Consider the following 26,312-nt stretch of genomic DNA (forward strand, 5'->3'; position numbering starts at 1 on the left):
CAATGCATTTGCGACACCGAGCTAGAAAACACGACAAGCGGTTGATGGGGAATCAATAAGTTAGTTGATTATACGGGGAGCTGTAAAAGAAGCGTGCCCTGTGTGAGGATCGAACTCACGACCTTCAGATTATGAGACTGACGCGCTACCTACTGCGCTAACAAGGCAAAGGCTTCTGGCCGTCTGTAGTTTAAGCTCTTCATACGTAATGCATTGCAACATAGCAAAGAAGAATTTCCTTCAGAATGGGTGAAACGCACCTCGCTTTTCCGGAGACCTGACTTACCAGTGCTCTGAAAAAGAGGTTCGCATTGGCCGGGAATCGAACCCGGGTCTCCCGCGTGGGAGGCGAGAATTCTACCACTGAACCACCAATGCAGCTGTAACACAGGACTTGGAAATCCATAGGGATTCCAGTGGTCGGAAAGAAAATTTCTCCCCTGAACAGAAAATGATGGAAGCGGTGGTTGGGAGATCAATTAGTTAGTCCGAGATGTAATGTAAGTTCACATGGACAAGGAGTGAGCCAACATTTCACAGCCGTGCACTCATCTTGACGAGGTGGCCGAGTGGTTAAGGCGATGGACTGCTAATCCATTGTGCTCTGCACGCGTGGGTTCGAATCCCATCCTCGTCGGTTGCTTTTCTGCTCTTTATGGCTTCTGTTGCTAAAGTTCTTGTCACATTCCAGGTAATGCATTTCTGGGGAACCTCCCTGGATGGGCTACATGAAGGTCTCTCTGTGTTCATAGGCAGTGGTTGGGGTGTGGGCAAACATCACCCCCCTGCCTGATGACAATGTAAACTCACCCGGGGATGCGTTATTAAAGAGTATTCTTGACAGCTTTTTGTGGAAGTAAGCATATGTCCAGAGCGGGAAGGGAGGACAGCAGTTACATCGGGATGTCTTTTGAGCAGAGCCCGCTTTATCTAGTGTTTGGGTTTGTCGATTGCCTGACAGTTGTAGTTTTGAGTTGTAGTTACATGAAAAAAGATAACAACAAAGGTATATAGATATCTACTTTAATATAATAGATATGTTTTTTATAATGGGAGACAAGAGGACATCTTTGAAGGGGCGATAGGAGCACACCAATGGAAAAAGAGAGGTTAAAAGATTGCTAAGGGGATAGGGTCAAAAGGGTAGGTGGTGATCAGACAAGAGGACGTTAGCAGCTGAGAGGGGTGGCCCAACATCACTCCCCTATGCTCAGATGTTATTCCTGCTCCAGTATCACCACTTTATACAATAAAATACTTATCTTTGTCTTTTCTCTTATTTCTTCATTGAAAGCATTACTGTTTCATGAGATGACCCCTTTAATACTAAGGTAATGTCTCTAGTTTTCATACAAAAAAACGCAAATGACCCCGACGTGATTTGAACACGCAACCTTCTAATCTGGAGTCAGACACGCTACCGTTGCGCCACGAGGTCAGATGTGCTTGAGGTTTTAAAATGTCTTTAAATACAAGGCCCACCTTTCTAGTCTTGCATTAGTATAGTTCGCATAGGCTCACAGTTCTTCCACTGAACCACCAATGCATTTGCGACACCGAGCTAGAAAACACGACAAGCGGTTGATGGGGAATCAATAAGTTAGTTGATTATACGGGGAGCTGTAAAAGAAGCGTGCCCTGTGTGAGGATCGAACTCACGACCTTCAGATTATGAGACTGACGCGCTACCTACTGCGCTAACAAGGCAAAGGCTTCTGGCCGTCTGTAGTTTAAGCTCTTCATACGTAATGCATTGCAACATAGCAAAGAAGAATTTCCTTGAGAATGGGTGAAACGCACCTCGCTTTTCCGGAGACCTGACTTACCAGTGCTCTGAAAAAGAGGTTCACATTGGCCGGGAATCGAACCCGGGTCTCCCGCGTGGGAGGCGAGAATTCTACCACTGAACCACCAATGCAGCTGTAACACAGGACTTGGAAATCCATAGGGATTCCAGTGGTCGGAAAGAAAATTTCTCCCCTGAACAGAAAATGATGGAAGCGGTGGTTGGGAGATCAATTAGTTAGTCCGAGATGTAATGTAAGTTCACATGGACAAGGAGTGAGCCAACATTTCACAGCCGTGCACTCATCTTGACGAGGTGGCCGAGTGGTTAAGGCGATGGACTGCTAATCCATTGTGCTCTGCACGCGTGGGTTCGAATCCCATCCTCGTCGGTTGCTTTTCTGCTCTTTATGGCTTCTGTTGCTAAAGTTCTTGTCACATTCCAGGTAATGCATTTCTGGGGAACCTCCCTGGATGGGCTACATGAAGGTCTCTCTGTGTTCATAGGCAGTGGTTGGGGTGTGGGCAAACATCACCCCCCTGCCTGATGACAATGTAAACTCACCCGGGGAAGCGTTATTAAAGAGTATTCTTGACAGCTTTTTGTGGAAGTAAGCATATGTCCAGAGCGGGAAGGGAGGACAGCAGTTACATCGGGATGTCTTTTGAGCAGAGCCCGCTTTATCTAGTGTTTGGGTTTGTCGATTGCCTGACAGTTGTAGTTTTGAGTTGTAGTTACATGAAAAAAGATAACAACAAAGGTATATAGATATCTACTTTAATATAATAGATATGTTTTTTTATAATGGGAGACAAGAGGACATCTTTGAAGGGGCGATAGGAGCACACCAATGGAAAAAGAGAGGTTAAAAGATTGCTAAGGGGATAGGGTCAAAAGGGTAGGTGGTGATCAGACAAGAGGACGTTAGCAGCTGAGAGGGGTGGCCCAACATCACTCCCCTATGCTCAGATGTTATTCCTGCTCCAGTATCACCACTTTATACAATAAAATACTTATCTTTGTCTTTTCTCTTATTTCTTCATTGAAAGCATTACTGTTTCATGAGATGACCCCTTTAATACTAAGGTAATGTCTCTAGTTTTCATACAAAAAAAGGCAAATGACCCCGACGTGATTTGAACACGCAACCTTCTGATCTGGAGTCAGACGCGCTACCGTTGCGCCACGAGGTCAGATGTGCTTGAGGTTTTAAAATGTCTTTAAATACAAGGCCCACCTTTCTAGTCTTGCATTAGTATAGTTCGCATAGGCTCACAGTTCTTCCACTGAACCACCAATGCATTTGCGACACCGAGCTAGAAAACACGACAAGCGGTTGATGGGGAATCAATAAGTTAGTTGATTATACGGGGAGCTGTAAAAGAAGCGTGCCCTGTGTGAGGATCGAACTCACGACCTTCAGATTATGAGACTGACGCGCTACCTACTGCGCTAACAAGGCAAAGGCTTCTGGCTGTCTGTAGTTTAAGCTCTTCATACGTAATGCATTGCAACATAGCAAAGAAGAATTTCCTTCAGAATGGGTGAAACGCACCTCGCTTTTCCGGAGACCTGACTTACCAGTGCTCTGAAAAAGAGGTTTGCATTGGCCGGGAATCGAACCCGGGTCTCCCGCGTGGGAGGCGAGAATTCTACCACTGAACCACCAATGCAGCTGTAACACAGGACTTGGAAATCCATAGGGATTCCAGTGGTCGGAAAGAAAATTTCTCCCCTGAACAGAAAATGATGGAAGCGGTGGTTGGGAGATCAATTAGTTAGTCCGAGATGTAATGTAAGTTCACATGGACAAGGAGTGAGCCAACATTTCACAGCCGTGCACTCATCTTGACGAGGTGGCCGAGTGGTTAAGGCGATGGACTGCTAATCCATTGTGCTCTGCACGCGTGGGTTCGAATCCCATCCTCGTCGGTTGCTTTTCTGCTCTTTATGGCTTCTGTTGCTAAAGTTCTTGTCACATTCCAGGTAATGCATTTCTGGGGAACCTCCCTGGATGGGCTACATGAAGGTCTCTCTGTGTTCATAGGCAGTGGTTGGGGTGTGGGCAAACATCACCCCCCTGCCTGATGACAATGTAAACTCACCCGGGGATGCGTTATTAAAGAGTATTCTTGACAGCTTTTTGTGGAAGTAAGCATATGTCCAGAGCGGGAAGGGAGGACAGCAGTTACATCGGGATGTCTTTTGAGCAGAGCCCGCTTTATCTAGTGTTTGGGTTTGTCGATTGCCTGACAGTTGTAGTTTTGAGTTGTAGTTACATGAAAAAAGATAACAACAAAGGTATATAGATATCTACTTTAATATAATAGATATGTTTTTTATAATGGGAGACAAGAGGACATCTTTGAAGGGGCGATAGGAGCACACCAATGGAAAAAGAGAGGTTAAAAGATTGCTAAGGGGATAGGGTCAAAAGGGTAGGTGGTGATCAGACAAGAGGACGTTAGCAGCTGAGAGGGGTGGCCCAACATCACTCCCCTATGCTCAGATGTTATTCCTGCTCCAGTATCACCACTTTATACAATAAAATACTTATCTTTGTCTTTTCTCTTATTTCTTCATTGAAAGCATTACTGTTTCATGAGATGACCCCTTTAATACTAAGGTAATGTCTCTAGTTTTCATACAAAAAAACGCAAATGACCCCGACGTGATTTGAACACGCAACCTTCTAATCTGGAGTCAGACACGCTACCGTTGCGCCACGAGGTCAGATGTGCTTGAGGTTTTAAAATGTCTTTAAATACAAGGCCCACCTTTCTAGTCTTGCATTAGTATAGTTCGCATAGGCTCACAGTTCTTCCACTGAACCACCAATGCATTTGCGACACCGAGCTAGAAAACACGACAAGCGGTTGATGGGGAATCAATAAGTTAGTTGATTATACGGGGAGCTGTAAAAGAAGCGTGCCCTGTGTGAGGATCGAACTCACGACCTTCAGATTATGAGACTGACGCGCTACCTACTGCGCTAACAAGGCAAAGGCTTCTGGCCGTCTGTAGTTTAAGCTCTTCATACGTAATGCATTGCAACATAGCAAAGAAGAATTTCCTTGAGAATGGGTGAAACGCACCTCGCTTTTCCGGAGACCTGACTTACCAGTGCTCTGAAAAAGAGGTTCACATTGGCCGGGAATCGAACCCGGGTCTCCCGCGTGGGAGGCGAGAATTCTACCACTGAACCACCAATGCAGCTGTAACACAGGACTTGGAAATCCATAGGGATTCCAGTGGTCGGAAAGAAAATTTCTCCCCTGAACAGAAAATGATGGAAGCGGTGGTTGGGAGATCAATTAGTTAGTCCGAGATGTAATGTAAGTTCACATGGACAAGGAGTGAGCCAACATTTCACAGCCGTGCACTCATCTTGACGAGGTGGCCGAGTGGTTAAGGCGATGGACTGCTAATCCATTGTGCTCTGCACGCGTGGGTTCGAATCCCATCCTCGTCGGTTGCTTTTCTGCTCTTTATGGCTTCTGTTGCTAAAGTTCTTGTCACATTCCAGGTAATGCATTTCTGGGGAACCTCCCTGGATGGGCTACATGAAGGTCTCTCTGTGTTCATAGGCAGTGGTTGGGGTGTGGGCAAACATCACCCCCCTGCCTGATGACAATGTAAACTCACCCGGGGAAGCGTTATTAAAGAGTATTCTTGACAGCTTTTTGTGGAAGTAAGCATATGTCCAGAGCGGGAAGGGAGGACAGCAGTTACATCGGGATGTCTTTTGAGCAGAGCCCGCTTTATCTAGTGTTTGGGTTTGTCGATTGCCTGACAGTTGTAGTTTTGAGTTGTAGTTACATGAAAAAAGATAACAACAAAGGTATATAGATATCTACTTTAATATAATAGATATGTTTTTTATAATGGGAGACAAGAGGACATCTTTGAAGGGGCGATAGGAGCACACCAATGGAAAAAGAGAGGTTAAAAGATTGCTAAGGGGATAGGGTCAAAAGGGTAGGTGGTGATCAGACAAGAGGACGTTAGCAGCTGAGAGGGGTGGCCCAACATCACTCCCCTATGCTCAGATGTTATTCCTGCTCCAGTATCACCACTTTATACAATAAAATACTTATCTTTGTCTTTTCTCTTATTTCTTCATTGAAAGCATTACTGTTTCATGAGATGACCCCTTTAATACTAAGGTAATGTCTCTAGTTTTCATACAAAAAAAGGCAAATGACCCCGACGTGATTTGAACACGCAACCTTCTGATCTGGAGTCAGACGCGCTACCGTTGCGCCACGAGGTCAGATGTGCTTGAGGTTTTAAAATGTCTTTAAATACAAGGCCCACCTTTCTAGTCTTGCATTAGTATAGTTCGCATAGGCTCACAGTTCTTCCACTGAACCACCAATGCATTTGCGACACCGAGCTAGAAAACACGACAAGCGGTTGATGGGGAATCAATAAGTTAGTTGATTATACGGGGAGCTGTAAAAGAAGCGTGCCCTGTATGAGGGTCAAACTCACGACCTTCAGATTATGAGACCGACGCGCTACCTACTGCGCTAACAAGGCAAACGCCGGCTGGCGCCGGTTGCTGAAGCTCTTCATACGTGACGCGTTGCAACATCGTAAAGGACAAATTTCCTTCAGCATGGGTAATAGGCAACCCTGCTTTTCCAGGGACCTGTTTTACCAATGCTCTAAAAAGAAGCTTGCATTGGCCGGGAATCGAACCCGGGCCTCCCGCGTGGCAGGCGAGAATTCTACCACTGAACCACCAATGCATCTGCAACGACCGACTTGAAAATCCATAGAGATTCGAGTGGTCGGAAAGAAGATTTTTCCCCCTGAACAGAAAGTTATGGAAGCGGTGGTTGGGGGATCAATCAGTTAGTTGCTTATACGTGTAGCTGTAAAAGAAGCGTGCCCTGTGCGAGGACCTGACTCTCGACCTTCAGATTATGAGACCGACATTGTGGAAATGGTTGTCAACCAGAAACTCAAGGTGTCCTAGATGTAATGTAAGTGCACGTGGACCAACTCTGTGGCTGATAGCCAGCTTCAGGTCTGGCCCAAGGCTCTTGCCCAGCGAGCCTGGATAGCTCAGTCGGTAGAGCATCAGACTTTTAATCTGAGGGTCCAGGGTTCAAGTCCCTGTTCGGGCGCTGCTCGCTTTATTATGCTAAAACCACGAGTTCAGCGCCGTACAATCAACACTGGAAAGCTTTACTTGACTCAAAAGATAGTAGATAAGCGGGACGGCTTCCCTGCAAACGTTTTAGATATGCCGAATGGTTCTTAGCTGCCAAAAAATGTCTCCCGTATCTATGTGTAAAGAAACAAGGTCATTTATAACGTCACCCCCTTTTCTTTCTAGACCTTAGACCAATGGTGCACACACCAGAGTTTGAGGGATATTGAATGTTTAAAGAGAATCCACCGTTAATGCCTCCTGTATTCACGGAAACAAATAGCATACGTGCAGAAGAATCGAGACACCGCCGCCTCTAAACACCAGCCAGCAATCCGCGGATGTACGGTAACGCACAGACGTCCAGACATTTCCTGAATAACGGATATAGTGGTATCTATACAATGCATCATGCAAATAAGGGAGTCATTTCATTTGCAGAAACATAGGCAAAACAGCATGGCCCGTACAGGGATCGAACCCACGACCTTGGCGTTATTAGCACCACGCTCTAACCAACTGAGCTAACCGGCCACGTCGGCAGGTTCGGCGAAACAGAGGTCCGTGGAAAAAACTCCATAGTAAATGAACGTTTGGCATCAGCTATCAACAGTCTCAAGCTGTAAAAGAAGCGTGCCCTGTATGAGGGTCGAACTCACGACCTTCAGATTATGAGACTGACGCGCTACCTACTGCGCTAACAAGGCAAACGCCGGCTGGCGCCGGTTGCTGAAGCTCTTCATACGTGACGCGTTGCAACATCGTAAAGGACAAATTTCCTTCAGCATGGGTAATAGGCAACCCTGCTTTTCCAGGGACCTGTTTTACCAATGCTCTAAAAAGAAGCTTGCATTGGCCGGGAATCGAACCCGGGCCTCCCGCGTGGCAGGCGAGAATTCTACCACTGAACCACCAATGCATCTGCAACGACCGACTTGAAAATCCATAGAGATTCGAGTGGTCGGAAAGAAGATTTTTCCCCCTGAACAGAAAGTTATGGAAGCGGTGGTTGGGGGATCAATCAGTTAGTTGCTTATACGTGTAGCTGTAAAAGAAGCGTGCCCTGTGCGAGGACCTGACTCTCGACCTTCAGATTATGAGACCGACATTGTGGAAATGGTTGTCAACCAGAAACTCAAGGTGTCCTAGATGTAATGTAAGTGCACGTGGACCAACTCTGTGGCTGATAGCCAGCTTCAGGTCTGGCCCAAGGCTCTTGCCCAGCGAGCCTGGATAGCTCAGTCGGTAGAGCATCAGACTTTTAATCTGAGGGTCCAGGGTTCAAGTCCCTGTTCGGGCGCTGCTCGCTTTATTATGCTAAAACCACGAGTTCAGCGCCGTACAATCAACTCTGGAAAGCTTTACTTGACTCAAAAGATAGTAGATAAGCGGGACGGCTTCCCTGCAAACGTTTTAGATATGCCGAATGGTTCTTAGCTGCCAAAAAATGTCTCCCGTATCTATGTGTAAAGAAACAAGGTCATTTATAACGTCACCACCTTTTCTTTCTAGACCTTAGACCAATGGTGCACACACCAGAGTTTGAGGGATATTGAATGTTTAAAGAGAATCCACCGTTAATGCCTCCTGTATTCACGGAAACAAATAGCATACGTGCAGAAGAATCGAGACACCGCCGCCTCTCAACACAAGCCAGCAATCCGCGGATGTACGGTAACGCACAGACGTCCAGACATTTCCTGAATAACGGATATAGTGGTATCTATACAATGCATCATGCAAATAAGGGAGTCATTTCATTTGCAGAAACATAGGCAAAACAGCATGGCCCGTACGGGGATGGAACCCACGACCTTGGCGTTATTAGCACCACGCTCTAACCAACTGAGCTAACCGGCCACGTCGGCAGGCTCGGCGAAACAGAGGTCCGTGGAAAAAACTCCATAGTAAATGAACGTTTGGCATCAGCTATCAACAGTCTCAAGCTGTAAAAGAAGCGTGCCCTGTATGAGGGTCGAACTCACGACCTTCAGATTATGAGACTGACGCGCTACCTACTGCGCTAACAAGGCAAACGCCGGCTGGCGCCGGTTGCTGAAGCTCTTCATACGTGACGCGTTGCAACATCGTAAAGGACAAATTTCCTTCAGCATGGGTAATAGGCAACCCTGCTTTTCCAGGGACCTGTTTTACCAATGCTCTAAAAAGAAGCTTGCATTGGCCGGGAATCGAACCCGGGCCTCCCGCGTGGCAGGCGAGAATTCTACCACTGAACCACCAATGCATCTGCAACGGCCGACTTGAAAATCCATAGAGATTCGAGTGGTCGGAAAGAAGATTTTTCCCCCTGAACAGAAAGTTATGGAAGCGGTGGTTGGGGGATCAATCAGTTAGTTGCTTATACGTGTAGCTGTAAAAGAAGCGTGCCCTGTGCGAGGACCTGACTCTCGACCTTCAGATTATGAGACCGACATTGTGGAAATGGTTGTCAACCAGAAACTCAAGGTGTCCTAGATGTAATGTAAGTGCACGTGGACCAACTCTGTGGCTGATAGCCAGCTTCAGGTCTGGCCCAAGGCTCTTGCCCAGCGAGCCTGGATAGCTCAGTCGGTAGAGCATCAGACTTTTAATCTGAGGGTCCAGGGTTCAAGTCCCTGTTCGGGCGCTGCTCGCTTTATTATGCTAAAACCACGAGTTCAGCGCCGTACAATCAACACTGGAAAGCTTTACTTGACTCAAAAGATAGTAGATAAGCGGGACGGCTTCCCTGCAAACGTTTTAGATATGCCGAATGGTTCTTAGCTGCCAAAAAATGTCTCCCGTATCTATGTGTAAAGAAACAAGGTCATTTATAACGTCACCCCCTTTTCTTTCTAGACCTTAGACCAATGGTGCACACACCAGAGTTTGAGGGATATTGAATGTTTAAAGAGAATCCACCGTTAATGCCTCCTGTATTCACGGAAACAAATAGCATACGTGCAGAAGAATCGAGACACCGCCGCCTCTCAACACAAGCCAGCAATCCGCGGATGTACGGTAACGCACAGACGTCCAGACATTTCCTGAATAACGGATATAGTGGTATCTATACAATGCATCATGCAAATAAGGGAGTCATTTCATTTGCAGAAACATAGGCAAAACAGCATGGCCCGTACGGGGATCGAACCCACGACCTTGGCGTTATTAGCACCACGCTCTAACCAACTGAGCTAACCGGCCACGTCGGCAGGCTCAGTGAAACAGAGGTCCGTGGAAAAAACTCCATAGTAAATGAACGTTTGGCATCAGCTATCAACAGTCTCAAGCTGTAAAAGAAGCGTGCCCTGTATGAGGGTCGAACTCACGACCTTCAGATTATGAGACTGACGCGCTACCTACTGCGCTAACAAGGCAAACGCCGGCTGGCGCCGGTTGCTGAAGCTCTTCATACGTGACGCGTTGCAACATCGTAAAGGACAAATTTCCTTCAGCATGGGTAATAGGCAACCCTGCTTTTCCAGGGACCTGTTTTACCAATGCTCTAAAAAGAAGCTTGCATTGGCCGGGAATCGAACCCGGGCCTCCCGCGTGGCAGGCGAGAATTCTACCACTGAACCACCAATGCATCTGCAACGACCGACTTGAAAATCCATAGAGATTCGAGTGGTCGGAAAGAAGATTTCTCCCCCTGACCAGAAAGTTATGGAAGCGGTGGTTGGGGGATCAATCAGTTAGTTGCTTATACGTGTAGCTGTAAAAGAAGCGTGCCCTGTGCGAGGACCTGACTCTCGACCTTCAGATTATGAGACCGACATTGTGGAAATGGTTGTCAACCAGAAACTCAAGGTGTCCTAGATGTAATGTAAGTGCACGTGGACCAACTCTGTGGCTGATAGCCAGCTTCAGGTTTGGCCCAAGGCTCTTGCCCAGCGAGCCTGGATAGCTCAGTCGGTAGAGCATCAGACTTTTAATCTGAGGGTCCAGGGTTCAAGTCCCTGTTCGGGCGCTGCTTGCTTTATTATGCTAAAACCACGAGTTCAGCGCCGTACAATCAACACTGGAAAGCTTTACTTGACTCAAAAGATAGTAGATAAGCGGGACGGCTTCCCTGCAAACGTTTTAGATATGCCGAATGGTTCTTACCTGCCAAAAAATGTCTCCCGTATCTATGTGTAAAGAAACAAGGTCATTTATAACATCACCCCCTTTTCTTTCTAGACCTTAGACCAATGGTGCACACACCAGAGTTTGAGGGATATTGAATGTTTAAAGAGAATCCACCGTTAATGCCTCCTGTATTCACGGAAACAAATAGCATACGTGCAGAAGAATCGAGACACCGCCGCCTCTCAACACAAGCCAGCAATCCGCGGATGTACGGTAACGCACAGACGTCCAGACATTTCCTGAATAACGGATATAGTGGTATCTATACAATGCATCATGCAAATAAGGGAGTCATTTCATTTGCAGAAACATAGGCAAAACAGCATGGCCCGTACGGGGATCGAACCCGCGACCTTGGCGTTATTAGCACCACGCTCTAACCAACTGAGCTAACCGGCCACGTCGGCAGGCTCGGCGAAACAGAGGACCGTGGAAAAAACTCCATAGTAAATGAACGTTTGGCATCAGCTTTCAACAGTCTCAAGCTGTAAAAGAAGCGTGCCCTGTATGAGGGTCGAACTCACGACCTTCAGATTATGAGACTGACGCGCTACCTACTGCGCTAACAAGGCAAACGCCGGCTGGCGCCGGTTGCTGAAGCTCTTCATACGTGACGCGTTGCAACATCGTAAAGGACAAATTTCCTTCAGCATGGGTAATAGGCAACCCTGCTTTTCCAGGGACCTGTTTTACCAATGCTCTAAAAAGAAGCTTGCATTGGCCGGGAATCGAACCCGGGCCTCCCGCGTGGCAGGCGAGAATTCTACCACTGAACCACCAATGCATCTGCAACGACCGACTTGAAAATCCATAGAGATTCGAGTGGTCGGAAAGAAGATTTTTCCCCCTGAACAGAAAGTTATGGAAGCGGTGGTTGGGGGATCAATCAGTTAGTTGCTTATACGTGTAGCTGTAAAAGAAGCGTGCCCTGTGCGAGGACCTGACTCTCGACCTTCAGATTATGAGACCGACATTGTGGAAATGGTTGTCAACCGGAAACTCAAGGTGTCCTAGATGTAATGTAAGTGCACGTGGACCAACTCTGTGGCTGATAGCCAGCTTCAGGTCTGGCCCAAGGCTCTTGCCCAGCGAGCCTGGATAGCTCAGTCGGTAGAGCATCAGACTTTTAATCTGAGGGTCCAGGGTTCAAGTCCCTGTTTGGGCGCTGCTCGCTTTATTATGCTAAAACCACGAGTTCAGCGCCGTACAATCAACACTGGAAAGCTTTACTTGACTCAAAAGATAGTAGATAAGCGGGACGGCTTCCCTGCAAACCTTTTAGATATGCCGAATGGTTCTTAGCTGCCAAAAAATGTCTCCCGTATCTATGTGTAAAGAAACAAGGTCATTTATAACGTCACCCCCTTTTCTTTCTAGACCTTAGACCAATGGTGCACACACCAGAGTTTGAGGGATATTGAATGTTTAAAGAGAATCCACCGTTAATGCCTCCTGTATTCACGGAAACAAATAGCATACGTGCAGAAGAATCGAGACGCCGCCGCCTCTCAACACAAGCCAGCAATCCGCGGATGTACGGTAACGCACAGACGTCCAGACATTTCCTGAATAACGGATATAGTGGTATCTATACAATGCATCATGGAAATAAGGGAGTCATTTCATTTGCAGAAACATAGGCAAAACAGCATGGCCCGTACGGGGATCGAACCCGCGACCTTGGCGTTATTAGCACCACGCTCTAACCAACTGAGCTAACCGGCCACGTCGGCAGGTTCGGCGAAACAGAGGACCGTGGAAAAAACTCCATAGTAAATGAACGTTTGGCATCAGCTATCAACAGTCTCAAGCTGTAAAAGAAGCGTGCCCTGTATGAGGGTCGAACTCACGACCTTCAGATTATGAGACTGACGCGCTACCTACTGCGCTAACAAGGCAAACGCCGGCTGGCGCCGGTTGCTGAAGCTCTTCATACGTGACGCGTTGCAACATCGTAAAGGACAAATTTCCTTCAGCATGGGTAATAGGCAACCCTGCTTTTCCAGGGACCTGTTTTACCAATGCTCTAAAAAGAAGCTTGCATTGGCCGGGAATCAAACCCGGGCCTCCCGCGTGGCAGGCGAGAATTCTACCACTGAACCACCAATGCATCTGCAACGGCCGACTTGAAAACCCATAGAGATTCGAGTGGTCGGAAAGAAGATTTTTCCCCCTGAACAGAAAGTTATGGAAGCGGTGGTTGGGGGATCAATCAGTTAGTTGCTTATACGTGTAGCTGTAAAAGAAGCGTGCCCTGTGCGAGGACCTGACTCTCGACCTTCAGATTATGAGACCGACATTGTGGAAATGGTTGTCAACCGGAAACTCAAGGTGTCCTAGATGTAATGTAAGTGCACGTGGACCAACTCTGTGGCTGATAGCCAGCTTCAGGTCTGGCCCAAGGCTCTTGCCCAGCGAGCCTGGATAGCTCAGTCGGTAGAGCATCAGACTTTTAATCTGAGGGTCCAGGGTTCAAGTCCCTGTTTGGGCGCTGCTCGCTTTATTATGCTAAAACCACGAGTTCAGCGCCGTACAATCAACACTGGAAAGCTTTACTTGACTCAAAAGATAGTAGATAAGCGGGACGGCTTCCCTGCAAACCTTTTAGATATGCCGAATGGTTCTTAGCTGCCAAAAAATGTCTCCCGTATCTATGTGTAAAGAAACAAGGTCATTTATAACGTCACCCCCTTTTCTTTCTAGACCTTAGACCAATGGTGCACACACTAGAGTTTGAGGGATATTGAATGTTTAAAGAGAATCCACCGTTAATGCCTCCTGTATTCACGGAAACAAATAGCATACGTGCAGAAGAATCGAGACACCGCCGCCTCTCAACACAAGCCAGCAATCCGCGGATGTACGGTAACGCACAGACGTCCAGACATTTCCTGAATAACGGATATAGTGGTATCTATACAATGCATCATGCAAATAAGGGAGTCATTTCATTTGCAGAAACATAGGCAAAACAGCATGGCCCGTACGGGGATCGAACCCACGACCTTGGCGTTATTAGCACCACGCTCTAACCAACTGAGCTAACCGGCCACGTCGGCAGGCTTGGCGAAACAGAGGACCGTGGAAAAAACTCCATAGTAAATGAACGTTTGGCATCAGCTATCAACAGTCTCAAGCTGTAAAAGAAGCGTGCCCTGTATGAGGGTCGAACTCACGACCTTCAGATTATGAGACTGACGCGCTACCTACTGCGCTAACAAGGCAAACGCCGGCTGGCGCCGGTTGCTGAAGCTCTTCATACGTGACGCGTTGCAACATCGTAAAGGACAAATTTCCTTCAGCATGGGTAATAGGCAACCCTGCTTTTCCAGGGACCTGTTTTACCAATGCTCTAAAAAGAAGCTTGCATTGGCCGGGAATCGAACCCGGGCCTCCCGCGTGGCAGGCGAGAATTCTACCACCGAACCACCAATGCATCTGCAACGGCCGGCTTGAAAACCCATAGAGATTCGAGTGGTCGGAAAGAAGATTTTTCCCCCTGAACAGAAAGTTATGGAAGCGGTGGTTGGGGGATCAATCAGTTAGTTGCTTATACGTGTAGCTGTAAAAGAAGCGTGCCCTGTGCGAGGACCTGACTCTCGACCTTCAGATTATGAGACCGACATTGTGGAAATGGTTGTCAACCAGAAACTCAAGGTGTCCTAGATGTAATGTAAGTGCACGTGGACCAACTCTGTGGCTGATAGCCAGCTTCAGGTCTGGCCCAAGGCTCTTGCCCAGCGAGCCTGGATAGCTCAGTCGGTAGAGCATCAGACTTTTAATCTGAGGGTCCAGGGTTCAAGTCCCTGTTCGGGCGCTGCTCGCTTTATTATGCTAAAACCACGAGTTCAGCGCCGTACAATCAACACTGGAAAGCTTTACTTGACTCAAAAGATAGTAGATAAGCGGGACGGCTTCCCTGCAAACGTTTTAGATATGCCGAATGGTTCTTACCTGCCAAAAAATGTCTCCCGTATCTATGTGTAAAGAAACAAGGTCATTTATAACGTCACCCCCTTTTCTTTCTAGACCTTAGACCAATGGTGCACACACCAGAGTTTGAGGGATATTGAATGTTTAAAGAGAATCCACCGTTAATGCCTCCTGTATTCACGGAAACAAATAGCATACGTGCAGAAGAATCGAGACACCGCCGCCTCTCAACACAAGCCAGCAATCAGCGGATGTACGGTAACGCACAGACGTCCAGACATTTCCTGAATAACGGATATAGTGGTATCTATACAATGCATCATGCAAATAAGGGAGTCATTTCATTTGCAGAAACATAGGCAAAACAGCATGGCCCGTACGGGGATCGAACCCACGACCTTGGCGTTATTAGCACCACGCTCTAACCAACTGAGCTAACCGGCCACGTCAGCAGGCTCGGTGAAACAGAGGTCCGTGGAAAAAACTCCATAGTAAATGAACGTTTGGCATCAGCTATCAACAGTCTCAAGCTGTAAAAGAAGCGTGCCCTGTATGAGGGTCGAACTCACGACCTTCAGATTATGAGACTGACGCGCTACCTACTGCGCTAACAAGGCAAACGCCGGCTGGCGCCGGTTGCTGAAGCTCTTCATACGTGACGCGTTGCAACATCGTAAAGGACAAATTTCCTTCAGCATGGGTAATAGGCAACCCTGCTTTTCCAGGGACCTGTTTTACCAATGCTCTAAAAAGAAGCTTGCATTGGCCGGGAATCGAACCCGGGCCTCCCGCGTGGCAGGCGAGAATTCTACCACTGAACCACCAATGCATCTGCAACGACCGACTTGAAAATCCATAGAGATTCGAGTGGTCGGAAAGAAGATTTTTCCCCCTGAACAGAAAGTTATGGAAGCGGTGGTTGGGGGATCAATCAGTTAGTTGCTTATACGTGTAGCTGTAAAAGAAGCGTGCCCTGTGCGAGGACCTGACTCTCGACCTTCAGATTATGAGACCGACATTGTGGAAATGGTTGTCAACCAGAAACTCAAGGTGTCCTAGATGTAATGTAAGTGCACGTGGACCAACTCTGTGGCTGATAGCCAGCTTCAGGTCTGGCCCAAGGCTCTTGCCCAGTGAGCCTGGATAGCTCAGTCGGTAGAGCATCAGACTTTTAATCTGAGGGTCCAGGGTTCAAGTCCCTGTTCGGGCGCTGCTCGCTTTATTATGCTAAAACCACGAGTTCAGCGCCGTACAATCAACACTGGAAAGCTTTACTTGACTCAAAAGATAGTAGATAAGCGGGACGGCTTCCCTGCAAACGTTTTAGATATGCCGAATGGTTCTTAGCTGCCAAAAAATGTCTCCCGTATCTATGTGTAAAGAAACAAGGTCATTTATAACGTCACCCCCTTTTCTTTCTAGACCTTAGACCAATGGTGCACACACCAGAGTTTGAGGGATATTGAATGTTTAAAGAGAATCCACCGTTAATGCCTCCTGTATTCACGGAAACAAATAGCATACGTGCAGAAGAATCGAGACACCGCCGCCTCTAAACACCAGCCAGCAATCCGCGGATGTACGGTAACGCACAGACGTCCAGACATTTCCTGAATAACGGATATAGTGGTATCTATACAATGCATCATGCAAATAAGGGAGTCATTTCATTTGCAGAAACATAGGCAAAACAGCATGGCCCGTACGGGGATCGAACCCACGACCTTGGCGTTATTAGCACCACGCTCTAACCAACTGAGCTAACCGGCCACGTCGGCAGGCTCAGTGAAACAGAGGTCCGTGGAAAAAACTCCATAGTAAATGAACGTTTGGCATCAGCTATCAACAGTCTCAAGCTGTAAAAGAAGCGTGCCCTGTATGAGGGTCGAACTCACGACCTTCAGATTATGAGACTGACGCGCTACCTACTGCGCTAACAAGGCAAACGCCGGCTGGCGCCGGTTGCTGAAGCTCTTCATACGTGACGCGTTGCAACATCGTAAAGGACAAATTTCCTTCAGCATGGGTAATAGGCAACCCTGCTTTTCCAGGGACCTGTTTTACCAATGCTCTAAAAAGAAGCTTGCATTGGCCGGGAATCGAACCCGGGCCTCCCGCGTGGCAGGCGAGAATTCTACCACTGAACCACCAATGCATCTGCAACGACCGACTTGAAAACCCATAGAGATTCGAGTGGTCGGAAAGAAGATTTTTCCCCCTGAACAGAAAGTTATGGAAGCGGTGGTTGGGGGATCAATCAGTTAGTTGCTTATACGTGTAGCTGTAAAAGAAGCGTGCCCTGTGCGAGGACCTGACTCTCGACCTTCAGATTATGAGACCGACATTGTGGAAATGGTTGTCAACCAGAAACTCAAGGTGTCCTAGATGTAATGTAAGTGCACGTGGACCAACTCTGTGGCTGATAGCCAGCTTCAGGTCTGGCCCAAGGCTCTTGCCCAGCGAGCCTGGATAGCTCAGTCGGTAGAGCATCAGACTTTTAATCTGAGGGTCCAGGGTTCAAGTCCCTGTTCGGGCGCTGCTCGCTTTATTATGCTAAAACCACGAGTTCAGCGCCGTACAATCAACACTGGAAAGCTTTACTTGACTCAAAAGATAGTAGATAAGCGGGACGGCTTCCCTGCAAACGTTTTAGATATGCCGAATGGTTCTTAGCTGCCAAAAAATGTCTCCCGTATCTATGTGTAAAGAAACAAGGTCATTTATAACGTCACCCCCTTTTCTTTCTAGACCTTAGACCAATGGTGCACACACCAGAGTTTGAGGGATATTGAATGTTTAAAGAGAATCCACCGTTAATGCCTCCTGTATTCACGGAAACAAATAGCATACGTGCAGAAGAATCGAGACACCGCCGCCTCTCAACACAAGCCAGCAATCCGCGGATGTACGGTAACGCACAGACGTCCAGACATTTCCTGAATAACGGATATAGTGGTATCTATACAATGCATCATGCAAATAAGGGAGTCATTTCATTTGCAGAAACATAGGCAAAACAGCATGGCCCGTACGGGGATCGAACCCACGACCTTGGCGTTATTAGCACCACGCTCTAACCAACTGAGCTAACCGGCCACGTCGGCAGGCTCAGTGAAACAGAGGTCCGTGGAAAAAACTCCATAGTAAATGAACGTTTGGCATCAGCTATCAACAGTCTCAAGCTGTAAAAGAAGCGTGCCCTGTATGAGGGTCGAACTCACGACCTTCAGATTATGAGACTGACGCGCTACCTACTGCGCTAACAAGGCAAACGCCGGCTGGCGCCGGTTGCTGAAGCTCTTCATACGTGACGCGTTGCAACATCGTAAAGGACAAATTTCCTTCAGCATGGGTAATAGGCAACCCTGCTTTTCCAGGGACCTGTTTTACCAATGCTCTAAAAAGAAGCTTGCATTGGCCGGGAATCGAACCCGGGCCTCCCGCGTGGCAGGCGAGAATTCTACCACTGAACCACCAATGCATCTGCAACGACCGACTTGAAAATCCATAGAGATTCGAGTGGTCGGAAAGAAGATTTTTCCCCCTGAACAGAAAGTTATGGAAGCGGTGGTTGGGGGATCAATCAGTTAGTTGCTTATACGTGTAGCTGTAAAAGAAGCGTGCCCTGTGCGAGGACCTGACTCTCGACCTTCAGATTATGAGACCGACATTGTGGAAATGGTTGTCAACCAGAAACTCAAGGTGTCCTAGATGTAATGTAAGTGCACGTGGACCAACTCTGTGGCTGATAGCCAGCTTCAGGTTTGGCCCAAGGCTCTTGCCCAGCGAGCCTGGATAGCTCAGTCGGTAGAGCATCAGACTTTTAATCTGAGGGTCCAGGGTTCAAGTCCCTGTTCGGGCGCTGCTTGCTTTATTATGCTAAAACCACGAGTTCAGCGCCGTACAATCAACACTGGAAAGCTTTACTTGACTCAAAAGATAGTAGATAAGCGGGACGGCTTCCCTGCAAACGTTTTAGATATGCCGAATGGTTCTTACCTGCCAAAAAATGTCTCCCGTATCTATGTGTAAAGAAACAAGGTCATTTATAACATCACCCCCTTTTCTTTCTAGACCTTAGACCAATGGTGCACACACCAGAGTTTGAGGGATATTGAATGTTTAAAGAGAATCCACCGTTAATGCCTCCTGTATTCACAGAAACAAATAGCATACGTGCAGAAGAATCGAGACACCGCCGCCTCTCAACACAAGCCAGCAATCCGCGGATGTACGGTAACGCACAGACGTCCAGACATTTCCTGAGTAACGGATATAGTGGTATCTCTACAATGCATCATGCAAATAAGGGAGTCATTTCATTTGCAGAAACATAGGCAAAACAGCATGGCCCGTACGGGGATCGAACCCGCGACCTTGGCGTTATTAGCACCACGCTCTAACCAACTGAGCTAACCGGCCACGTCGGCAGGTTCGGCGAAACAGAGGTCCGTGGAAAAAACTCCATAGTAAATGAACGTTTGGCATCAGCTATCAACAGTCTCAAGCTGTAAAAGAAGCGTGCCCTGTATGAGGGTCAAACTCACGACCTTCAGATTATGAGACCGACGCGCTACCTACTGCGCTAACAAGGCAAACGCCGGCTGGCGCCGGTTGCTGAAGCTCTTCATACGTGACGCGTTGCAACATCGTAAAGGACAAATTTCCTTCAGCATGGGTAATAGGCAACCCTGCTTTTCCAGGGACCTGTTTTACCAATGCTCTAAAAAGAAGCTTGCATTGGCCGGGAATCGAACCCGGGCCTCCCGCGTGGCAGGCGAGAATTCTACCACTGAACCACCAATGCATCTGCAACGGCCGACTTGAAAACCCATAGAGATTCGAGTGGTCGGAAAGAAGATTTTTCCCCCTGAACAGAAAGTTATGGAAGCGGTGGTTGGGGGATCAATCAGTTAGTTGCTTATACGTGTAGCTGTAAAAGAAGCGTGCCCTGTGCGAGGACCTGACTCTCGACCTTCAGATTATGAGACCGACATTGTGGAAATGGTTGTCAACCAGAAACTCAAGGTGTCCTAGATGTAATGTAAGTGCACGTGGACCAACTCTGTGGCTGATAGCCAGCTTCAGGTCTGGCCCAAGGCTCTTGCCCAGCGAGCCTGGATAGCTCAGTCGGTAGAGCATCAGACTTTTAATCTGAGGGTCCAGGGTTCAAGTCCCTGTTCGGGCGCTGCTCGCTTTATTATGCTAAAACCACGAGTTCAGCGCCGTACAATCAACACTGGAAAGCTTTACTTGACTCAAAAGATAGTAGATAAGCGGGACGGCTTCCCTGCAAACCTTTTAGATATGCCGAATGGTTCTTAGCTGCCAAAAAATGTCTCCCGTATCTATGTGTAAAGAAACAAGGTCATTTATAACGTCACCCCCTTTTCTTTCTAGACCTTAGACCAATGGTGCACACACCAGAGTTTGAGGGATATTGAATGTTTAAAGAGAATCCACCGTTAATGCCTCCTGTATTCACGGAAACAAATAGCATACGTGCAGAAGAATCGAGACACCGCCGCCTCTCAACACAAGCCAGCAATCCGCGGATGTACGGTAACGCACAGACGTCCAGACATTTCCTGAATAACGGATATAGTGGTATCTATACAATGCATCATGCAAATAAGGGAGTCATTTCATTTGCAGAAACATAGGCAAAACAGCATGGCCCGTACGGGGATCGAACCCGCGACCTTGGCGTTATTAGCACCACGCTCTAACCAACTGAGCTAACCGGCCACGTCGGCAGGTTCGGCGAAACAGAGGTCCGTGGAAAAAACTCCATAGTAAATGAACGTTTGGCATCAGCTATCAACAGTCTCAAGCTGTAAAAGAAGCGTGCCCTGTATGAGGGTCGAACTCACGACCTTCAGATTATGAGACTGACGCGCTACCTACTGCGCTAACAAGGCAAACGCCGGCTGGTGCCGGTTGCTGAAGCTCTTCATACGTGACGCGTTGCAACATCGTAAAGGACAAATTTCCTTCAGCATGGGTAATAGGCAACCCTGCTTTTCCAGGGACCTGTTTTACCAATGCTCTAAAAAGAAGCTTGCATTGGCCGGGAATCGAACCCGGGCCTCCCGCGTGGCAGGCGAGAATTCTACCACTGAACCACCAATGCATCTGCAACGGCCGACTTGAAAACCCATAGAGATTCGAGTGGTCGGAAAGAAGATTTTTCCCCCTGAACAGAAAGTTATGGAAGCGGTGGTTGGGGGATCAATCAGTTAGTTGCTTATACGTGTAGCTGTAAAAGAAGCGTGCCCTGTGCGAGGACCTGACTCTCGACCTTCAGATTATGAGACCGACATTGTGGAAATGGTTGTCAACCAGAAACTCAAGGTGTCCTAGATGTAATGTAAGTGCACGTGGACCAACTCTGTGGCTGATAGCCAGCTTCAGGTCTGGCCCAAAGCTCTTGCCCAGCGAGCCTGGATAGCTCAGTCGGTAGAGCATCAGACTTTTAATCTGAGGGTCCAGGGTTCAAGTCCCTGTTCGGGCGCTGCTTGCTTTATTATGCTAAAACCACGAGTTCAGCGCCGTACAATCAACACTGGAAAGCTTTACTTGACTCAAAAGATAGTAGATAAGCGGGACGGCTTCCCTGCAAACGTTTTAGATATGCCGAATGGTTCTTAGCTGCCAAAAAATGTCTCCCGTATCTATGTGTAAAGAAACAAGGTCATTTATAACGTCACCCCCTTTTCTTTCTAGACCTTAGACCAATGGTGCACACACCAGAGTTTGAGGGATATTGAATGTTTAAAGAGAATCCACCGTTAATGCCTCCTGTATTCACGGAAACAAATAGCATACGTGCAGAAGAATCGAGACACCGCCGCCTCTCAACACAAGCCAGCAATCCGCGGATGTACGGTAACGCACAGACGTCCAGACATTTCCTGAATAACGGATATAGTGGTATCTATACAATGCATCATGCAAATAAGGGAGTCATTTCATTTGCAGAAACATAGGCAAAACAGCATGGCCCGTACGGGGATCGAACCCACGACCTTGGCGTTATTAGCACCACGCTCTAACCAACTGAGCTAACCGGCCACGTCGGCAGGCTCAGTGAAACAGAGGTCCGTGGAAAAAACTCCATAGTAAATGAACGTTTGGCATCAGCTATCAACAGTCTCAAGCTGTAAAAGAAGCGTGCCCTGTATGAGGGTCAAACTCACAACCTTCAGATTATGAGACTGACGCGCTACCTACTGCGCTAACAAGGCAAACGCCGGCTGGCGCCGGTTGCTGAAGCTCTTCATACGTGACGCGTTGCAACATCGTAAAGGACAAATTTCCTTCAGCATGGGTAATAGGCAACCCTGCTTTTCCAGGGACCTGTTTTACCAATGCTCTAAAAAGAAGCTTGCATTGGCCGGGAATCGAACCCGGGCCTCCCGCGTGGCAGGCGAGAATTCTACCACTGAACCACCAATGCATCTGCAACGACCGACTTGAAAATCCATAGAGATTCGAGTGGTCGGAAAGAAGATTTTTCCCCCTGAACAGAAAGTTATGGAAGCGGTGGTTGGGGGATCAATCAGTTAGTTGCTTATACGTGTAGCTGTAAAAGAAGCGTGCCCTGTGCGAGGACCTGACTCTCGACCTTCAGATTATGAGACCGACATTGTGGAAATGGTTGTCAACCGGAAACTCAAGGTGTCCTAGATGTAATGTAAGTGCACGTGGACCAACTCTGTGGCTGATAGCCAGCTTCAGGTCTGGCCCAAGGCTCTTGCCCAGCGAGCCTGGATAGCTCAGTCGGTAGAGCATCAGACTTTTAATCTGAGGGTCCAGGGTTCAAGTCCCTGTTTGGGCGCTGCTCGCTTTATTATGCTAAAACCACGAGTTCAGCGCCGTACAATCAACACTGGAAAGCTTTACTTGACTCAAAAGATAGTAGATAAGCGGGACGGCTTCCCTGCAAACCTTTTAGATATGCCGAATGGTTCTTAGCTGCCAAAAAATGTCTCCCGTATCTATGTGTAAAGAAACAAGGTCATTTATAACGTCACCCCCTTTTCTTTCTAGACCTTAGACCAATGGTGCACACACCAGAGTTTGAGGGATATTGAATGTTTAAAGAGAATCCACCGTTAATGCCTCCTGTATTCACGGAAACAAATAGCATACGTGCAGAAGAATCGAGACACCGCCGCCTCTCAACACAAGCCAGCAATCCGCGGATGTACGGTAACGCACAGACGTCCAGACATTTCCTGAATAACGGATATAGTGGTATCTATACAATGCATCATGCAAATAAGGGAGTCATTTCATTTGCAGAAACATAGGCAAAACAGCATGGCCCGTACGGGGATCGAACCCGCGACCTTGGCGTTATTAGCACCACGCTCTAACCAACTGAGCTAACCGGCCACGTCGGCAGGCTCGGTGAAACAGAGGACCGTGGAAAAAACTCCATAGTAAATGAACGTTTGGCATCAGCTATCAACAGTCTCAAGCTGTAAAAGAAGCGTGCCCTGTATGAGGGTCGAACTCACGACCTTCAGATTATGAGACTGACGCGCTACCTACTGCGCTAACAAGGCAAACGCCGGCTGGCGCCGGTTGCTGAAGCTCTTCATACGTGACGCGTTGCAACATCGTAAAGGACAAATTTCCTTCAGCATGGGTAAAAGGCAACCCTGCTTTTCCAGGGACCTGTTTTACCAATGCTCTAAAAAGAAGCTTGCATTGGCCGGGAATCGAACCCGGGCCTCCCGCGTGGCAGGCGAGAATTCTACCACTGAACCACCAATGCATCTGCAACGGCCGACTCGAAAATCCATAGAGATTCGAGTGGTCGGAAAGAAGATTTTTCCCCCTGAACAGAAAGTTATGGAAGCGGTGGTTGGGGGATCAATCAGTTAGTTGCTTATACGTGTAGCTGTAAAAGAAGCGTGCCCTGTGCGAGGACCTGACTCTCGACCTTTAGATTATGAGACCGACATTGTGGAAATGGTTGTCAACCAGAAACTCAAGGTGTCCTAGATGTAATGTAAGTGCACGTGGACCAACTCTGTGGCTGATAGCCAGCTTCAGGTCTGGCCCAAGGCACTTGCACAGCGAGCCTGGATAGCTCAGTCGGTAGAGCATCAGACTTTTAATCTGAGGGTCCAGGGTTCAAGTCCCTGTTCGGGCGCTGCTCGCTTTATTATGCTAAAACCACGAGTTCAGCGCCGTACAATCAACACTGGAAAGCTTTACTTGACTCAAAAGATAGTAGATAAGCGGGACGGCTTCCCTGCAAACGTTTTAGATATGCCGAATGGTTCTTACTTGCCAAAAAATGTCTCCCGTATCTATGTGTAAAGAAACAAGGTCATTTATAACGTCACCCCCTTTTCTTTCTAGACCTTAGACCAATGGTGCACACACCAGAGTTTGAGGGATATTGAATGTTTAAAGAGAATCCACCGTTAATGCCTCCTGTATTCACGGAAACAAATAGCATACGTGCAGAAGAATCGAGACACCGCCGCCTCTCAACACAAGCCAGCAATCCGCGGATGTACGGTAACGCACAGACGTCCAGACATTTCCTGAATAACGGATATAGTGGTATCTCTACAATGCATCATGCAAATAAGGGAGTCATTTCATTTGCAGAAACATAGGCAAAACAGCATGGCCCGTACGGGGATCGAACCCGCGACCTTGGCGTTATTAGCACCACGCTCTAACCAACTGAGCTAACCGGCCACGTCAGCAGGCTCGGCGAAACAGAGGACCGTGGAAAAAACTCCATAGTAAATGAACGTTTGGCATCAGCTATCAACAGTCTCAAGCTGTAAAAGAAGCGTGCCCTGTATGAGGGTCGAACTCACGACCTTCAGATTATGAGACTGACACGCTACCTACTGCGCTAACAAGGCAAACGCTGGCTGGCGCCGGTTGCTGAAGCATCGTAAAGGACAAATTTCCTTCAGCATGGGTAAAAGGCAACCCTGCTTTTCCAGGGACCTGTTTTACCAATGCTCTAAAAAGAAGCTTGCATTGGCCGGGAATCGAACCCGGGCCTCCCGCGTGGCAGGCGAGAATTCTACCACTGAACCACCAATGCATCTGCAACGGCCGACTCGAAAATCCATAGAGATTCGAGTGGTCGGAAAGAAGATTTTTCCCCCTGAACAGAAAGTTATGGAAGCGGTGGTTGGGGGATCAATCAGTTAGTTGCTTATACGTGTAGCTGTAAAAGAAGCGTGCCCTGTGCGAGGACCTGACTCTCGACCTTCAGATTATGAGACCGACATTGTGGAAATGGTTGTCAACCAGAAACTCAAGGTGTCCTAGATGTAATGTAAGTGCACGTGGACCAACTCTGTGGCTGATAGCCAGCTTCAGGTCTGGCCCAAGGCTCTTGCCCAGTGAGCCTGGATAGCTCAGTCGGTAGAGCATCAGACTTTTAATCTGAGGGTCCAGGGTTCAAGTCCCTGTTCGGGCACTGCTCGCTTTATTATGCTAAAACCACGAGTTCAGCGCCGTACAATCAACACTGGAAAGCTTTACTTGACTCAAAAGATAGTAGATAAGCGGGACGGCTTCCCTGCAAACGTTTTAGATATGCCGAATGGTTCTTAGCTGCCAAAAAATGTCTCCCGTATCTATGTGTAAAGAAACAAGGTCATTTATAACGTCACCCCCTTTTCTTTCTAGACCTTAGACCAATGGTGCACACACCAGAGTTTGAGGGATATTGAATGTTTAAAGAGAATCCACCGTTAATGCCTCCTGTATTCACAGAAACAAATAGCATACGTGCAGAAGAATCGAGACACCGCCGCCTCTCAACACAAGCCAGCAATCCGCGGATGTACGGTAACGCACAGACGTCCAGACATTTCCTGAATAACGGATATAGTGGTATCTATACAATGCATCATGCAAATAAGGGAGTCATTTCATTTGCAGAAACATAGGCAAAACAGCATGGCCCGTACGGGGATCGAACCCGCGACCTTGGCGTTATTAGCACCACGCTCTAACCAACTGAGCTAACCGGCCACGTCGGCAGGTTCGGCGAAACAGAGGTCCGTGGAAAAAACTCCATAGTAAATGAACGTTTGGCATCAGCTATCAACAGTCTCAAGCTGTAAAAGAAGCGTGCCCTGTATGAGGGTCAAACTCACGACCTTCAGATTATGAGACCGACGCGCTACCTACTGTGCTAACAAGGCAAACGCCGGCTGGCGCCGGTTGCTGAAGCTCTTCATACGTGACGCGTTGCAACATCGTAAAGGACAAATTTCCTTGAGCATGGGTAATAGGCAACCCTGCTTTTCCAGGGACCTGTTT

The 26,312-nt window shown here is 47.8% G+C and overlaps 48 non-coding genes across 48 annotated transcripts; 5 read left to right on the plus strand and 43 right to left on the minus strand.

Annotated features, from left to right (window-relative positions):
• Window positions 1–94: 94 nt before the first annotated feature.
• TRNAM-CAU (transfer RNA methionine (anticodon CAU)) lies at window positions 95–167 on the minus strand. The gene has a single exon. It is a non-coding gene; the product is annotated as a tRNA-Met (tRNA).
• A 140-nt stretch (window positions 168–307) lies between these two features.
• TRNAG-CCC (transfer RNA glycine (anticodon CCC)) lies at window positions 308–378 on the minus strand. The gene has a single exon. It is a non-coding gene; the product is annotated as a tRNA-Gly (tRNA).
• A 177-nt stretch (window positions 379–555) lies between these two features.
• TRNAS-GCU (transfer RNA serine (anticodon GCU)) lies at window positions 556–637 on the plus strand. The gene has a single exon. It is a non-coding gene; the product is annotated as a tRNA-Ser (tRNA).
• Window positions 638–1,366: 729 nt separating this feature from the next.
• Window positions 1,367–1,438, minus strand: TRNAW-CCA (transfer RNA tryptophan (anticodon CCA)). The gene has a single exon. It is a non-coding gene; the product is annotated as a tRNA-Trp (tRNA).
• Window positions 1,439–1,634: 196 nt separating this feature from the next.
• On the minus strand, window positions 1,635–1,707 carry TRNAM-CAU (transfer RNA methionine (anticodon CAU)). Its single transcript has one exon. It is a non-coding gene; the product is annotated as a tRNA-Met (tRNA).
• Window positions 1,708–1,847: 140 nt separating this feature from the next.
• On the minus strand, window positions 1,848–1,918 carry TRNAG-CCC (transfer RNA glycine (anticodon CCC)). The gene has a single exon. It is a non-coding gene; the product is annotated as a tRNA-Gly (tRNA).
• A 177-nt stretch (window positions 1,919–2,095) lies between these two features.
• On the plus strand, window positions 2,096–2,177 carry TRNAS-GCU (transfer RNA serine (anticodon GCU)). The gene has a single exon. It is a non-coding gene; the product is annotated as a tRNA-Ser (tRNA).
• A 730-nt stretch (window positions 2,178–2,907) lies between these two features.
• TRNAW-CCA (transfer RNA tryptophan (anticodon CCA)) lies at window positions 2,908–2,979 on the minus strand. The gene has a single exon. It is a non-coding gene; the product is annotated as a tRNA-Trp (tRNA).
• Window positions 2,980–3,175: 196 nt separating this feature from the next.
• Window positions 3,176–3,248, minus strand: TRNAM-CAU (transfer RNA methionine (anticodon CAU)). The gene has a single exon. It is a non-coding gene; the product is annotated as a tRNA-Met (tRNA).
• A 140-nt stretch (window positions 3,249–3,388) lies between these two features.
• Window positions 3,389–3,459, minus strand: TRNAG-CCC (transfer RNA glycine (anticodon CCC)). The gene has a single exon. It is a non-coding gene; the product is annotated as a tRNA-Gly (tRNA).
• Window positions 3,460–3,636: 177 nt separating this feature from the next.
• TRNAS-GCU (transfer RNA serine (anticodon GCU)) lies at window positions 3,637–3,718 on the plus strand. Its single transcript has one exon. It is a non-coding gene; the product is annotated as a tRNA-Ser (tRNA).
• Window positions 3,719–4,447: 729 nt separating this feature from the next.
• On the minus strand, window positions 4,448–4,519 carry TRNAW-CCA (transfer RNA tryptophan (anticodon CCA)). Its single transcript has one exon. It is a non-coding gene; the product is annotated as a tRNA-Trp (tRNA).
• Window positions 4,520–4,715: 196 nt separating this feature from the next.
• Window positions 4,716–4,788, minus strand: TRNAM-CAU (transfer RNA methionine (anticodon CAU)). Its single transcript has one exon. It is a non-coding gene; the product is annotated as a tRNA-Met (tRNA).
• A 140-nt stretch (window positions 4,789–4,928) lies between these two features.
• On the minus strand, window positions 4,929–4,999 carry TRNAG-CCC (transfer RNA glycine (anticodon CCC)). The gene has a single exon. It is a non-coding gene; the product is annotated as a tRNA-Gly (tRNA).
• Window positions 5,000–5,176: 177 nt separating this feature from the next.
• TRNAS-GCU (transfer RNA serine (anticodon GCU)) lies at window positions 5,177–5,258 on the plus strand. Its single transcript has one exon. It is a non-coding gene; the product is annotated as a tRNA-Ser (tRNA).
• A 729-nt stretch (window positions 5,259–5,987) lies between these two features.
• Window positions 5,988–6,059, minus strand: TRNAW-CCA (transfer RNA tryptophan (anticodon CCA)). Its single transcript has one exon. It is a non-coding gene; the product is annotated as a tRNA-Trp (tRNA).
• A 410-nt stretch (window positions 6,060–6,469) lies between these two features.
• On the minus strand, window positions 6,470–6,540 carry TRNAG-GCC (transfer RNA glycine (anticodon GCC)). Its single transcript has one exon. It is a non-coding gene; the product is annotated as a tRNA-Gly (tRNA).
• Window positions 6,541–7,581: 1,041 nt separating this feature from the next.
• TRNAM-CAU (transfer RNA methionine (anticodon CAU)) lies at window positions 7,582–7,654 on the minus strand. The gene has a single exon. It is a non-coding gene; the product is annotated as a tRNA-Met (tRNA).
• Window positions 7,655–7,795: 141 nt separating this feature from the next.
• On the minus strand, window positions 7,796–7,866 carry TRNAG-GCC (transfer RNA glycine (anticodon GCC)). The gene has a single exon. It is a non-coding gene; the product is annotated as a tRNA-Gly (tRNA).
• Window positions 7,867–8,907: 1,041 nt separating this feature from the next.
• TRNAM-CAU (transfer RNA methionine (anticodon CAU)) lies at window positions 8,908–8,980 on the minus strand. The gene has a single exon. It is a non-coding gene; the product is annotated as a tRNA-Met (tRNA).
• Window positions 8,981–9,121: 141 nt separating this feature from the next.
• On the minus strand, window positions 9,122–9,192 carry TRNAG-GCC (transfer RNA glycine (anticodon GCC)). The gene has a single exon. It is a non-coding gene; the product is annotated as a tRNA-Gly (tRNA).
• A 1,041-nt stretch (window positions 9,193–10,233) lies between these two features.
• TRNAM-CAU (transfer RNA methionine (anticodon CAU)) lies at window positions 10,234–10,306 on the minus strand. The gene has a single exon. It is a non-coding gene; the product is annotated as a tRNA-Met (tRNA).
• Window positions 10,307–10,447: 141 nt separating this feature from the next.
• On the minus strand, window positions 10,448–10,518 carry TRNAG-GCC (transfer RNA glycine (anticodon GCC)). Its single transcript has one exon. It is a non-coding gene; the product is annotated as a tRNA-Gly (tRNA).
• Window positions 10,519–11,385: 867 nt separating this feature from the next.
• Window positions 11,386–11,459, minus strand: TRNAI-AAU (transfer RNA isoleucine (anticodon AAU)). The gene has a single exon. It is a non-coding gene; the product is annotated as a tRNA-Ile (tRNA).
• Window positions 11,460–11,559: 100 nt separating this feature from the next.
• Window positions 11,560–11,632, minus strand: TRNAM-CAU (transfer RNA methionine (anticodon CAU)). Its single transcript has one exon. It is a non-coding gene; the product is annotated as a tRNA-Met (tRNA).
• Window positions 11,633–11,773: 141 nt separating this feature from the next.
• TRNAG-GCC (transfer RNA glycine (anticodon GCC)) lies at window positions 11,774–11,844 on the minus strand. Its single transcript has one exon. It is a non-coding gene; the product is annotated as a tRNA-Gly (tRNA).
• Window positions 11,845–12,711: 867 nt separating this feature from the next.
• TRNAI-AAU (transfer RNA isoleucine (anticodon AAU)) lies at window positions 12,712–12,785 on the minus strand. The gene has a single exon. It is a non-coding gene; the product is annotated as a tRNA-Ile (tRNA).
• A 100-nt stretch (window positions 12,786–12,885) lies between these two features.
• Window positions 12,886–12,958, minus strand: TRNAM-CAU (transfer RNA methionine (anticodon CAU)). The gene has a single exon. It is a non-coding gene; the product is annotated as a tRNA-Met (tRNA).
• A 1,253-nt stretch (window positions 12,959–14,211) lies between these two features.
• Window positions 14,212–14,284, minus strand: TRNAM-CAU (transfer RNA methionine (anticodon CAU)). Its single transcript has one exon. It is a non-coding gene; the product is annotated as a tRNA-Met (tRNA).
• A 1,253-nt stretch (window positions 14,285–15,537) lies between these two features.
• Window positions 15,538–15,610, minus strand: TRNAM-CAU (transfer RNA methionine (anticodon CAU)). Its single transcript has one exon. It is a non-coding gene; the product is annotated as a tRNA-Met (tRNA).
• Window positions 15,611–15,751: 141 nt separating this feature from the next.
• Window positions 15,752–15,822, minus strand: TRNAG-GCC (transfer RNA glycine (anticodon GCC)). Its single transcript has one exon. It is a non-coding gene; the product is annotated as a tRNA-Gly (tRNA).
• Window positions 15,823–16,863: 1,041 nt separating this feature from the next.
• On the minus strand, window positions 16,864–16,936 carry TRNAM-CAU (transfer RNA methionine (anticodon CAU)). The gene has a single exon. It is a non-coding gene; the product is annotated as a tRNA-Met (tRNA).
• Window positions 16,937–17,077: 141 nt separating this feature from the next.
• TRNAG-GCC (transfer RNA glycine (anticodon GCC)) lies at window positions 17,078–17,148 on the minus strand. Its single transcript has one exon. It is a non-coding gene; the product is annotated as a tRNA-Gly (tRNA).
• Window positions 17,149–18,189: 1,041 nt separating this feature from the next.
• TRNAM-CAU (transfer RNA methionine (anticodon CAU)) lies at window positions 18,190–18,262 on the minus strand. Its single transcript has one exon. It is a non-coding gene; the product is annotated as a tRNA-Met (tRNA).
• Window positions 18,263–18,403: 141 nt separating this feature from the next.
• On the minus strand, window positions 18,404–18,474 carry TRNAG-GCC (transfer RNA glycine (anticodon GCC)). The gene has a single exon. It is a non-coding gene; the product is annotated as a tRNA-Gly (tRNA).
• Window positions 18,475–19,341: 867 nt separating this feature from the next.
• TRNAI-AAU (transfer RNA isoleucine (anticodon AAU)) lies at window positions 19,342–19,415 on the minus strand. Its single transcript has one exon. It is a non-coding gene; the product is annotated as a tRNA-Ile (tRNA).
• Window positions 19,416–19,729: 314 nt separating this feature from the next.
• TRNAG-GCC (transfer RNA glycine (anticodon GCC)) lies at window positions 19,730–19,800 on the minus strand. Its single transcript has one exon. It is a non-coding gene; the product is annotated as a tRNA-Gly (tRNA).
• An 867-nt stretch (window positions 19,801–20,667) lies between these two features.
• TRNAI-AAU (transfer RNA isoleucine (anticodon AAU)) lies at window positions 20,668–20,741 on the minus strand. The gene has a single exon. It is a non-coding gene; the product is annotated as a tRNA-Ile (tRNA).
• Window positions 20,742–20,841: 100 nt separating this feature from the next.
• Window positions 20,842–20,914, minus strand: TRNAM-CAU (transfer RNA methionine (anticodon CAU)). The gene has a single exon. It is a non-coding gene; the product is annotated as a tRNA-Met (tRNA).
• Window positions 20,915–21,055: 141 nt separating this feature from the next.
• TRNAG-GCC (transfer RNA glycine (anticodon GCC)) lies at window positions 21,056–21,126 on the minus strand. Its single transcript has one exon. It is a non-coding gene; the product is annotated as a tRNA-Gly (tRNA).
• Window positions 21,127–22,381: 1,255 nt separating this feature from the next.
• Window positions 22,382–22,452, minus strand: TRNAG-GCC (transfer RNA glycine (anticodon GCC)). The gene has a single exon. It is a non-coding gene; the product is annotated as a tRNA-Gly (tRNA).
• An 867-nt stretch (window positions 22,453–23,319) lies between these two features.
• TRNAI-AAU (transfer RNA isoleucine (anticodon AAU)) lies at window positions 23,320–23,393 on the minus strand. Its single transcript has one exon. It is a non-coding gene; the product is annotated as a tRNA-Ile (tRNA).
• Window positions 23,394–23,493: 100 nt separating this feature from the next.
• Window positions 23,494–23,566, minus strand: TRNAM-CAU (transfer RNA methionine (anticodon CAU)). The gene has a single exon. It is a non-coding gene; the product is annotated as a tRNA-Met (tRNA).
• A 141-nt stretch (window positions 23,567–23,707) lies between these two features.
• Window positions 23,708–23,778, minus strand: TRNAG-GCC (transfer RNA glycine (anticodon GCC)). Its single transcript has one exon. It is a non-coding gene; the product is annotated as a tRNA-Gly (tRNA).
• Window positions 23,779–24,645: 867 nt separating this feature from the next.
• Window positions 24,646–24,719, minus strand: TRNAI-AAU (transfer RNA isoleucine (anticodon AAU)). The gene has a single exon. It is a non-coding gene; the product is annotated as a tRNA-Ile (tRNA).
• Window positions 24,720–25,009: 290 nt separating this feature from the next.
• On the minus strand, window positions 25,010–25,080 carry TRNAG-GCC (transfer RNA glycine (anticodon GCC)). Its single transcript has one exon. It is a non-coding gene; the product is annotated as a tRNA-Gly (tRNA).
• A 308-nt stretch (window positions 25,081–25,388) lies between these two features.
• Window positions 25,389–25,461, plus strand: TRNAK-UUU (transfer RNA lysine (anticodon UUU)). Its single transcript has one exon. It is a non-coding gene; the product is annotated as a tRNA-Lys (tRNA).
• Window positions 25,462–25,947: 486 nt separating this feature from the next.
• TRNAI-AAU (transfer RNA isoleucine (anticodon AAU)) lies at window positions 25,948–26,021 on the minus strand. Its single transcript has one exon. It is a non-coding gene; the product is annotated as a tRNA-Ile (tRNA).
• Window positions 26,022–26,312: the final 291 nt, after the last annotated feature.

This window comes from Spea bombifrons, chromosome 4 (genome assembly GCF_027358695.1).
Source record: "Spea bombifrons isolate aSpeBom1 chromosome 4, aSpeBom1.2.pri, whole genome shotgun sequence".
In the NCBI taxonomy this organism is placed as follows: Eukaryota; Metazoa; Chordata; class Amphibia; order Anura; family Pelobatidae; genus Spea; species Spea bombifrons.